The 10,471-nt window shown below is 42.8% G+C and overlaps 1 protein-coding gene and 1 pseudogene across 4 annotated transcripts in view; one reads left to right on the plus strand and one right to left on the minus strand.

Moving 5' to 3' along the window:
- The window catches only part of FRMD3 (FERM domain containing 3), a 294,544-nt gene that overhangs the window by 22,600 nt on the left and 261,473 nt on the right, over nucleotides 1-10,471 (minus strand). The window lies entirely within an intron of this gene.
- On the plus strand, nucleotides 10,202-10,282 carry LOC115935940 (uncharacterized; annotated as a pseudogene).

Here is a 10,471-nt window from a genome sequence, read left to right on the forward strand (position 1 = left end):
AATTATTTGAAAAGATCCTCATCTTCACTGATAAAAAGGGATATGCAAATTAAAACAATGAAATCTCATTTTCCTTTCAACCATTTTGCAAAACTTTTAAGAAACTGGCCATATCAGGGTGAGTGATTCTGTGGGGGAATAGACAAGCTCATACTCACCTTGTTAGAATTTGCTTTTAGAGGATAATTTGCCCATTTCCATTAAAAGTTACAATTTGTATATCCTTCAACCCAACAATTATACTTTGAAGCATCTATTAAAGAGAAATGCCTCTGTATACATATGCATTGCAGTACCATCTGTTACAGCCAGAAAACGAGCCATAACCATTTCCAACAATAATTTGGAAATTAAATAACTCAGTTATGATATCTTTATATTACCTAATATTATCCAGCCATTTCTAAAAAGGATGTATATTAATATGTATGGATATGGAAAGTCCTTCAAGTCATATGATAAAGTAAGAAAACTAATTCTGCAATAATATATCTTGAACAATCCCATTTATAAAAAAAAAAATCCTATATCCCATGTGGCAGTATTCATAGATCAACTATTGGGAGTATTAACGGAAAGCATCTATATATTTGTTCTTTTAAAAAATCTTTTATACAAGAACACATCATGTATTACTTATGTCATTATACAAATATAATCAATTTCATCTCAATTCACTTAGAAGTCAGTTTCACACATGTGCATGAGATAAAGCCAATTGCAGACACTTTCCAGGTTGTACTTTGTGTTAATCAATTGGTAAAAACCACATTTACACATATAGCCACAGCTTCTTTCTTGCTGTAAGCTCTAACTTTTTAAGTTCCTATTTCAATTCCTATTTCCCTCAAGGACCATAAAATAACAAAATATATTTACAATGAAAAGGAAATTGGCAGAAGGTCAGTTCCAATTCTTTGGCCAATATTTTGAGTAAAGCTCTGCCTTGAGGATAAAGTGGTGCTCTGCCTCACCCCAGCAAGCAAGCAGATCTGAGCTCTGACCCTTTCAACAATGAAAGGAGGGGGAGCGTGTTGTGATCATCCATTCTGCCTTCTCTCTAATCTTCTCACGTTATGGAACAATCTGGAGGTACACACCACCACTGCCTCCCTCTCCCTCCTGACTCACTGCTGACTAGGGTGTAATTTGTATTTATGACAACTTTATATCATTTGGAACACACCTTCCTGTTTCCCCTTTGCACTGGCTTGCTCACCCTCCTTCCCACTCGTCTCTGCTTTTCTCCCTTCCTCTCTCTCTTTTCATCCTTATCAAAAACCTCTGACACCAAATTCACCCTGGGCCTCTCTCCACCAGCAGTGAGCAGGAAGCTGGAAGCCCATACACTTCAGGAACAGGATGACAGCCCAGGGCACCACACATACCAGTGTTACGAGCTGTGACCTTGGAGCCGAGTCTCAGCAGACGAACAAACACATTACTGTTGCAGTGGTTCACCATGTGCAATTGGAGGCTCCGTCGAGTCTGGATCTTGACCAAGCATTTTGCCATACTGGTTATTCCAATCCCCTTGGTCTCCTCGGCCTGTCATGGCCCAGGGCAGCCTTTCCCTAACAGTCCATTCTGTTTTAAAGGACGTAGGCAGGACCCACTGAATGAATCAAATGTCAGGTTCCTAATGCGGCCAACAGAAATAACTCAAGAGGGATCAGCATTGGGAGGGGAGGAGGGAGGGGACGCTATTTTTAAACTCTCCACTCACCCCTCTAACAAACAATGAAAGATTATGCATCATCCCTACTCTAGCCTTTCTAAACCTTCCGGACCAAAACAGAGGACCCTGTCCAAATGCCTCACCATTTCCTAAGAATCAAATGTCCCCAAAAGATAAGATGACAACTGGATAATTCCATAATAGAGAAATAACCCACTTTTTCTTCTAAAAATTGCTCCTCCAGCCTTTATTATATTCTACAGCAGTACTGTCCAGTAAGATTATAACACAAGCCACTTCAAAGAGGGAAAAAAAGCATTTAAAAAGCAAAATAAATGTATTACAATTAATTTTAATAATGTGTTTTATTTGAAATCGAGATATTCAAATAGTATCTCAACAGGTAATGATATCAAAATTTATTAATAATTAACCAACTCTTTTATTAATAAAGAGTTTGCATTCTTTCTTGGGACTAAGCCTTTGGAATTAGTGTGTGTTGCACACTGCACATGTATAGCACATCTCAATTCGAACCAGCCCCATTTCAAGTGTTCAGTAGCTACATATGGTTGCTGTCATGGTAAGCTCAGCTCTTTTCAAAGTGCTGGATTCCTCACATGGCTTATCTCCATCTCATAACAATGCTAATATTTTCTTCACTTTACAGATAAGGAAACAACAACTTAGAGAGAGTAACTGACCTGACCACAATCACGAAGTTAGTAAGTGGCAAAGCCATGATTTGAACCTAGGCTTCCAATTAATATCGGCTGACTAAAGTTAGTGTTTTAAATGCAGGTGCCACGCAACCACTACATTCTGACTTTTCATGAAAAGGATGAGAAGAAAAAATTTTCCTCACACAATTTCAACACGCCTGCATACATTCTTCTACTTTAAATATCTGTCACCAAAAGATGATTTTCTAATAATCCTCTATGAAACAAAGGTTTATTCAGAGCAGGAATTGAAATTCCATGTTGTTATGCATCAATATAAAATTGATTTAGCATTTCTGCAAAGAAAATTAGCAAAATACATGGAGTTTTATAGCTGTTGTATTCTTTGAACCAGAAATTCCACTTTTAAGAATTAACCCTGAGAAAATAATCAGAAATGCTGACAAAAATCTTAAGACAAAGATGTTCATCAGAGTATCATTTATTATAGCCAAAAATATTTTTTAAGTCAACCTATATTTCCAGTGGGAAAATGGTTAAATACATGTGATGAAATATTGCACAGACATTAAAATTCATGTTTAGAAGAATTTAATGATGTGAGAAAATGCTTGCAATACACTACTAACTGAAAAAAGCATCTTTATATAAATGGTGTGGCATCGACTATGTAAAACTGCACACAGGATAAATGTAAGACCAGACAGTAAATCCCAGAAGGGAAAAAGGGTGTTGCCAGCCATGCACTGCGGCTGAGGTGGGGCAGGCCATTTCCAGGGACCTCAATGGGCCCCCCACTCCCCTCTCCTGGGTGAGCAGCCTCCAGTGTGGCACAGGAGTTCCTACTCTCACAGGAGTTAGTTAATTTTCAACCCTGAAGCTTGAAAGGAAAATATCCCTAAAAGTTCTCAAAATCTTCAACCCTTTGCAATTCCCCCTGATGATATAATTCTGAGCAGAATCCCCAGGTATAAAACAGATAGACTGACGCAAAGGTGGGGCCCAGGACTAGTATCTACTACACCTCCCTCACTAGTCACCAACAATGGTTCTTGAAGAACTACTAAAAATCTTTAGGACACTGAAGAACAAATCTGAAAATCACTGTTCACAATAAATCACTACTTTGCAGTAACACGTGATGAACTTCATAGATTAACGGGGGCTTATTTGCATGGCAGTAGGCCATGGCTCAATACTGAGGAAATCTCCCTTTGGCCTGTCTGAAGGGAATATAGATAAATCTTTATGTTTATCATCATGTTAAAACAACATATGACCTGACAGCTCACTTGAAACAAACAGACCTTCCAAAAACAAAAGAGAAAACAAGTAAAAAACCTGAAACAAAACTATCACCATATTTTATTTCTGTTTTTTTCTACCAGGATAGTTATTCTCCATAATTCTCAAGCTTAACTTCTCACCATTGTTTCAAATGCCTCCTTCCTACCTTTCATTTTAAAAGTATTATTATCTTTGGGAGGCCGAGGCCGGCAGATCACTTGAGATCAGGAGTTCAAAACAAGCCTGGCCAACATGGTGAAACCCCATCTCTATTAAAAATACAAAAAAATTAGCCAGGCATGGTGGCGGGCAGCTGTAATCCCAGGTACTCGGGAGGCTGAGGCAGGAGAATCACATAAACCCGGGAGGCGGAGGTTGCAGCAAGCCGAGATCTCACCGCCGCACTCTAGCCTGGGAGACAGAGTGAGACTCTGTCTCAAAAAACAAAAGTATTATTATTATTTTACTATAAACAAACAAACAAAAGTATTATTATTATTTTAACTATAGCCAGTCATAATATTTAGCATTTCACATGTTTTTCACTTTTCCCTCTCTTAAACCTGCTCTCACTCTTTACGCTACTTTTCAGAGATCGTAAGTAGATTCCTCTACTCCTGCTTTTTATGGATCTTCTCCTTTCATGGAGAAAGACAAGCTAGCAAGACAAGCATTCTATATTGCCTCAGCCATTTCTCTCTACCTTGTCTGACTCTGCCCACAGGGGTGTCTACCTTTCAAGAGGAACAAGAAGAGAGAGGTGGGAATATGGAACCAAGCCAAAGATTCTGCAGGATCCTGCACAGTGAGCATTGTTCTGGTTCAGGCCACGGTGCTCAACTGAACAGTATCAGTAGCACAACATTTGGATGCCCTTGAATACTGTTCCTGTTTCAATTCATTTGTTTGTCTGAGAATTGGGAATGCATGTCTGGGCAGTGACAAGAGGCCAAAGAAAGCAGAAGATGTGTGAAGAGGAGAATCGATTTTCCATAATGAGATGTCAGAAACACTGCTTGCTAAGTCAGCCTGAAACCAAAGAAGAAGAATGGCACTCAGTGATAAGAACTGTTCATGGGCCTGAATTCCATGGCTGCTCCTGCACAAACCACCGGACACAGATCCCGGGAAAGGCGACAAAGTTGCCTCTACTTTGTGAGTGGCTAGAAGTTACTGGACATCTTGGAGCCCTGGTGCCTTGACTGTAAAATGGAGACAACAACTCCTCTTATGGTTGTTATGACAAGGAAATGAGAGATACATATCAAGTGCCTAACATAGAGCTGGTTCCTATGAACCAGAACTTATTAAGCAATTGTAGAAGGCAAGATTTAAAGCACAGACTTTGGAGCAGTCCTTGGGTTCCAATCCTGGCTGCATCGTTTATCATCTCTGAACCTCAGTTTCCACATCTGTAACAAAAGCTTTCATTTTACAGATGTAAAAGCAGTGTGTACCTCCAAGCGTGGTTGTGAGGATTAATCAAGTTAGTACACATGGCATTCTCAGATCAGTGCCTTGCACGGCAATTTACTCAATAAATGTTAGCGATTTTTTTTCAATACATGGTCATTTTTTTTTTTTTTGGTCTCTTTTAACTGCTCAAGAGGAAGACCGTGAGGATTTTAAATAGCCTGGATTCTCTTCCTTCTGTCAATCATAGGTCTTAACATACTATTAGGAGTTACTCCTCCCCAATAGTAGCAGTATTGCTGGTTGTGAGGAGTTAACCCCGCCATGCCTATTACCTTGGGAAACCTACAGAAGCCTGCTGAATGCAATTTTCTATCTGCGAAATGGTGAGGATACTGGGTGTTTACATGACTGGGTTCCTGACATGGAATAGGCATTTAATAAATACTAACTATAATTATATCATCATCAATATCATGCAATTTATCTACATTAGTAACCAAGAGACTTGATAAGTATAGTGGAGTCAGCCATTAGTTAAAATAGTTTGAGAGATTCACTGAAATTTTAGCTAACTGCTAGCTCCAAGTGGAAAGATAATAAATTATTATTACATTCATTAAATGTTCTTTGTAATCAGGTTAGACATTAAGTATCCATTATAAAGAGTCCTTGGGACTAACATATACTTCAGAGGACTTTTTAAAGATTGTATTAATAAAATATATAAACAATAATTTTAATAATATATTTATGATAGGAGGGGTATATTCTTGGGTATACAGTAAAAAGAAAGGGAAGCTGTTCCCAACATCACTGAGAGACTGAGAGAAAGGACCATATGGCCAGGTAATCAACCATTTGTATAATTTAATTTCCTTGTTTGGAAAGTGAGACAACAGTATCTGTTCTATCCAATTCAAAGAAATGGTCATGAGTGTCAAATTATGATAACTTACATGAACAAAACCCTGGAAATGCATAAGATGCTTTGGCATATTAGACACTGTTCCTCTTATGATTTCCCCTATCAGACTGAATGTTTCCTGCCTGTAAGCTGAGATCACTGCTCTCTGGGGCCCAGCATCACCTTGTAGAGTCTGGGGAAAGGTCAATAAAAATCCTCTGGAGAATACAGTTGCAGACAAAGTATAGTTCAAGCAGCACAGCTGGGCATTCTTCAACACCACTGTTCTCAGTAGCTCTAAGACCTCCTTATCATGACTTACTTCCTTGTATTTTCCTGACTCTCCAACTTATTTATAAACGGAAAAGAGCACATCATTCAAAGCAGTTAACTTAGGTAAGGAAAGCCAACAAGCATGATTGTGACTCAAGATAGTTGCTCTTGTTAAGTCACTGCTCCTGCTCTCCCTCTCCCTCCCCCTCCCCCTCTCCCTACGTCTCCGTCTCCCCAGGGTCTCCCTCTCCCTCTCTCTCCACGGTCTCCCTCTGATGCCGAGCGGAAGCTGGACTGTACTGCCGCCATCTCGGCTCACTGCAACCTCCCTGCCTGATTCTCCTGCCTCAGCCTGCCGAGTGCCTGGGACTGCAGGCGTGCGCCGCCACGCCTGACTGGTTTTCGGTTTTTTTTGGTGGAGACGGGGTTTCGCTGTGTTGGCCGGGCTGGTCTCCAGCTCCTAACCGCGAGTGATCCGCCAGCCTTGGCCTCCCGAGGTTCCGGGATTGCAGACGGAGTCTCGTTCACGCAGTGCTCAATGTTGCCCAGGATGGAGTGCAGTGGCGTGATCTCGGCTCGCTACAACCTCCACCTCCCAGCCGCCTGCCTTGGCCTCCCAAAGTGCCGAGATTGCAGCCTCTGCCGAGCCACCACCCCGTCTGGGAAGTGAGGAGCGTCTCTGCCTGGCTGCCCATCGTCTGGGATGTCAGGAGCCCCTCTGCCTGGCTGCCCAGTCTGGGAAGTGAGGAGCACCTCTTCCCGGCCGCCATCCCTTCTAGGAAGTGAGGAGCGTCTCTGCCCAGCCGCCCATCGTCTGAGATGTGGGGAGCGCCTCTGCCCCGCTGCCCCGTCTGGGATGTGAGGAGCGCCTCTGCCCGGCCGCGACCCCGTCTGAGAAGTTAGGAGCCCCTCCGCTGGGCAGCCGCCCCATCTGGGAAGTGAGGAGCGTCTCCGCCCGGCAGCCGCCCCGTCCGGGAGGGAGGTGGGGGGCAGCCCCCGCCCTGCCAGCCGCCCCCTCCGGGAGGTGAGGGGGGGCGCCTCTGCCCGGCCGCCACTTCTGGGAAGTGAGGAGCCCCTCTGCCCGGCCGCCACCCCGTCTGGGAGGTGTACCCAACAGCTCATTGAGAACGGGCCATGATGACGATGGCGGTTTTGTCAAATAGAAAAGGGGGAAATGTGGGGAAAAGATAGAGAAATCAGATTGTTGCTGTGTCTGTGTAGAAAGAAGTAGACATGGGAGACTCCATTTTGTTCTGTACTAAGAAAAATTCTTCTGCCTTGGGATGCTGTTAATCTATAACCTTACCCCCAACCCCGTGCTCTCTGAAACATGTGCTGTGTCCACTCAGGGTTAAATGGATTAAGGGCGGTGCAAGATGTGCTTTGTTAAACAGATGCTTGAAGGCAGCATACTCCTTAAGAGTCATCACCACTCCCTAATCTCAAGTACCCAGGGACACAAACACTGCGGAAGGCTGCAGGGTCCTCTGCCTAGGAAAACCAGAGACCCTTGTTCACTTGTTTATCTGCTGACCTTCCCTCCACTATTGTCCTATGACCCTGCCAAATCCCCCTCTGCGAGAAACACCCAAGAATGATCAATAAATACTAAAAAAAAAAAAAAAAAAAAAAAAAAAAAACCTGGGGAAAAAAAAAAGTCACTGCTCCTATGTTACAAAGAATGCATACAGTTCCTCACCCCCTCCAAGAAATTGACTAAGATTTATGCACAAAGTGTCTAAAATTATCATATTCTGCTCCAATAGGATAACATTTAAATGCACTTTAAAATAAAATTAGAACAAAAATACAAAAAAGTCACTTGGTGTTTTCTTTTCTTTTTTTTGAGACAGGGTCTTGCTCTGTCACCCAGGCTGGAGTTCAGTGGCCCATCCATAGCTCACTGCAGCCTCGACCTCCTGGGCTTCAAAGTGATCCTCCTGCCTCAGCCTGCCAAGCAGCTAGGACTGTAAGTACACGCCATCAAATTTGGATAAATTTTTTACATTTTTTTATAGAGACGGCATCTCACTAGGTTTCTCATGCTGGTCTTGAACTCCTAGCCTCAGGGATCTTCCCACCTCAGCCTCCAAAAGCACTAAGGATTACAGGCATGAGCCATCATGCCTGGCCCATTTGTTCTTTTTAAATGATATAAAAAGCCTGATGCATTATAAATATGCACAGCACTTATTATGAGTTCTCAGTGGAAGCAAATTAGAACTCTGGATTTTGTGTTTTACTCTACAACACAGGACTTATATTTAATCTTAGGGCTTCAGGTCAGGACCAGAAGAGTCAGCTAGATTGAGTCCTCTCCCTTCAGTCATCTGTCCCTTATTGAGCAGTCCCCAAGGGCAGGGCACCACTTAGGCTGGATATTTAAACTGACAGTTAGAAAGAGGTGTTTTAAGTACCCTGAGGAAGAAATAAACAGAGGAGAAAACTATTAATGCCATGTCATGTCAAGAGCCAAGAAATATGTCATAGAGGAGGAGCCACTTGAGAAATCAGTATCAATTTACCTGGTGCAGCAAGGAAAAGAAAAAAGAACAGCCAGAGCAAGGGAACCAGCATGAGAAGGAAGGAATTGGCACAGACAGGTGGTGCTGGAAGGAGAAGCTTTGTCTGAGAGAGAAGGATAAGAGGGTCCAGGCGGGACAAAAGGCCTTGCAGGGAACTAAGGCTGGAGAGGAGGGTGGAGGCCAGTGTGTGAGGAACCACTGGCCCCACTGTATGGGATTGGACTCTCCATGCAGTCAATGGCCAGGTTCTAGAAACTACTTCCAGCAAAGACTGTAGCAGGAGTTCAGGGGATGGGCTACAGGGAGATCAATAAGAAAGATGTTGCAATGTTCCAAGAAAGAGAAGAAGAGGAGATAGCAGGGAACAGGTGGTTAGGACTTCTTCTGAGATAGAATTCATAGGACTCTGGTGTCTCAGTAGACGTGGAGTGTGGGGAAGGGTAACAAGGCAAGGGTGGCTTCCAGGCCTCTTGCTGGGACAGCTGTGTACATAGTGATGTCATCAACCAAGTCAGCAGGAGCAGGTTTGAGACTGGGTTTTGGAGAAAAAAGAAGTCATGAGTGGAGTTGTAAACATATTAAGCTTGATGCGTTAAATGTGAGCTGTTATGTGCCCTCCAGGTGGAGGTGTCCAATAAGCAGCCGAAAGCACAGAGCAGTAGGATGGGACTGAGCCGTCGGCATGGAGGTCAGGATCACGGAGGGGAGGTCAGGATCACTTTACTCTGTGAAAACACTATGCCTGGGATTCCGACTTCCTTCTCTCCACTTCTCTGCCTTGTCTCTCTCCAAATACCAATGAAGAACAAAAACAGTATTTTGAAATACTGATCAATGAGCTTCTCCTTCCACCTGTGCTTACAAAATTCCTGAAGGCCTTCTAATGATCCCCAGCCTAGGCAGCAAAACTAGCCCACCCAAAAATAAAACAATGACCATGAATAGCTGATCACTAATTTCACAAGTCATTGCTCCAAGGCAGAAAGACCTCCTCCCCGACCTGCAGATGGGACAAAATAATCTGAAGGGAAACGTGAAGAAGCCACAAGTAGAGGAGATGGTGAGGTAAGGGACCCCCAACCTCTAAGGATCAAGCACCATATACTGTGAACATCATTATGCAACAAGCCACCCATAGATTGTGCAGTAAGATAATTGTCCATCTCCTCTCTGATTTACCTACTATAAGAAACACCCTTACACTCAACAGCCCATGGTACACTAAACCCTCATGAATAAAACTAGGGCCTGAATACCTGTGGTTTACTCCAACTATAGGGGTGGGAGTAACATGAAGGGAAACCTTCCATAGCTGTCCATGGATGAAACCAGCTGAAAAGCTCCCATAAAGGCCAGACAGGGAATTTCACAACTATAATGCGTTCTTCAGAAACATGCATGAGGAATTCTCTTGTAGTATAATTTAAATTATCTCAGCTTTGCACAGTGGCAGTATTGTAGCCAGTGAGGTTTATCCGAGGCACAATTATTGGCTAATTAAACTATCTCAGTGACCAAGGCTACCTATAACTCATATAAACAAAGTGTTTTTCCTTTATCTTGGTTGAACCTAGGGATTAAGAATTCCTTGATGTTCCATGACTTGGATACATCAAGGCAATCTATTGATGGTAAACTTTTATCAGATGCCAATGTAGTCTCCCAAGATTTCCTGGAGGGGAAATGGATAACAACACTGAACTTA

Source organism: Gorilla gorilla, chromosome 13, assembly GCF_029281585.2.
Source record: "Gorilla gorilla gorilla isolate KB3781 chromosome 13, NHGRI_mGorGor1-v2.1_pri, whole genome shotgun sequence".
In the NCBI taxonomy this organism is placed as follows: domain Eukaryota; kingdom Metazoa; phylum Chordata; class Mammalia; order Primates; family Hominidae; genus Gorilla; species Gorilla gorilla.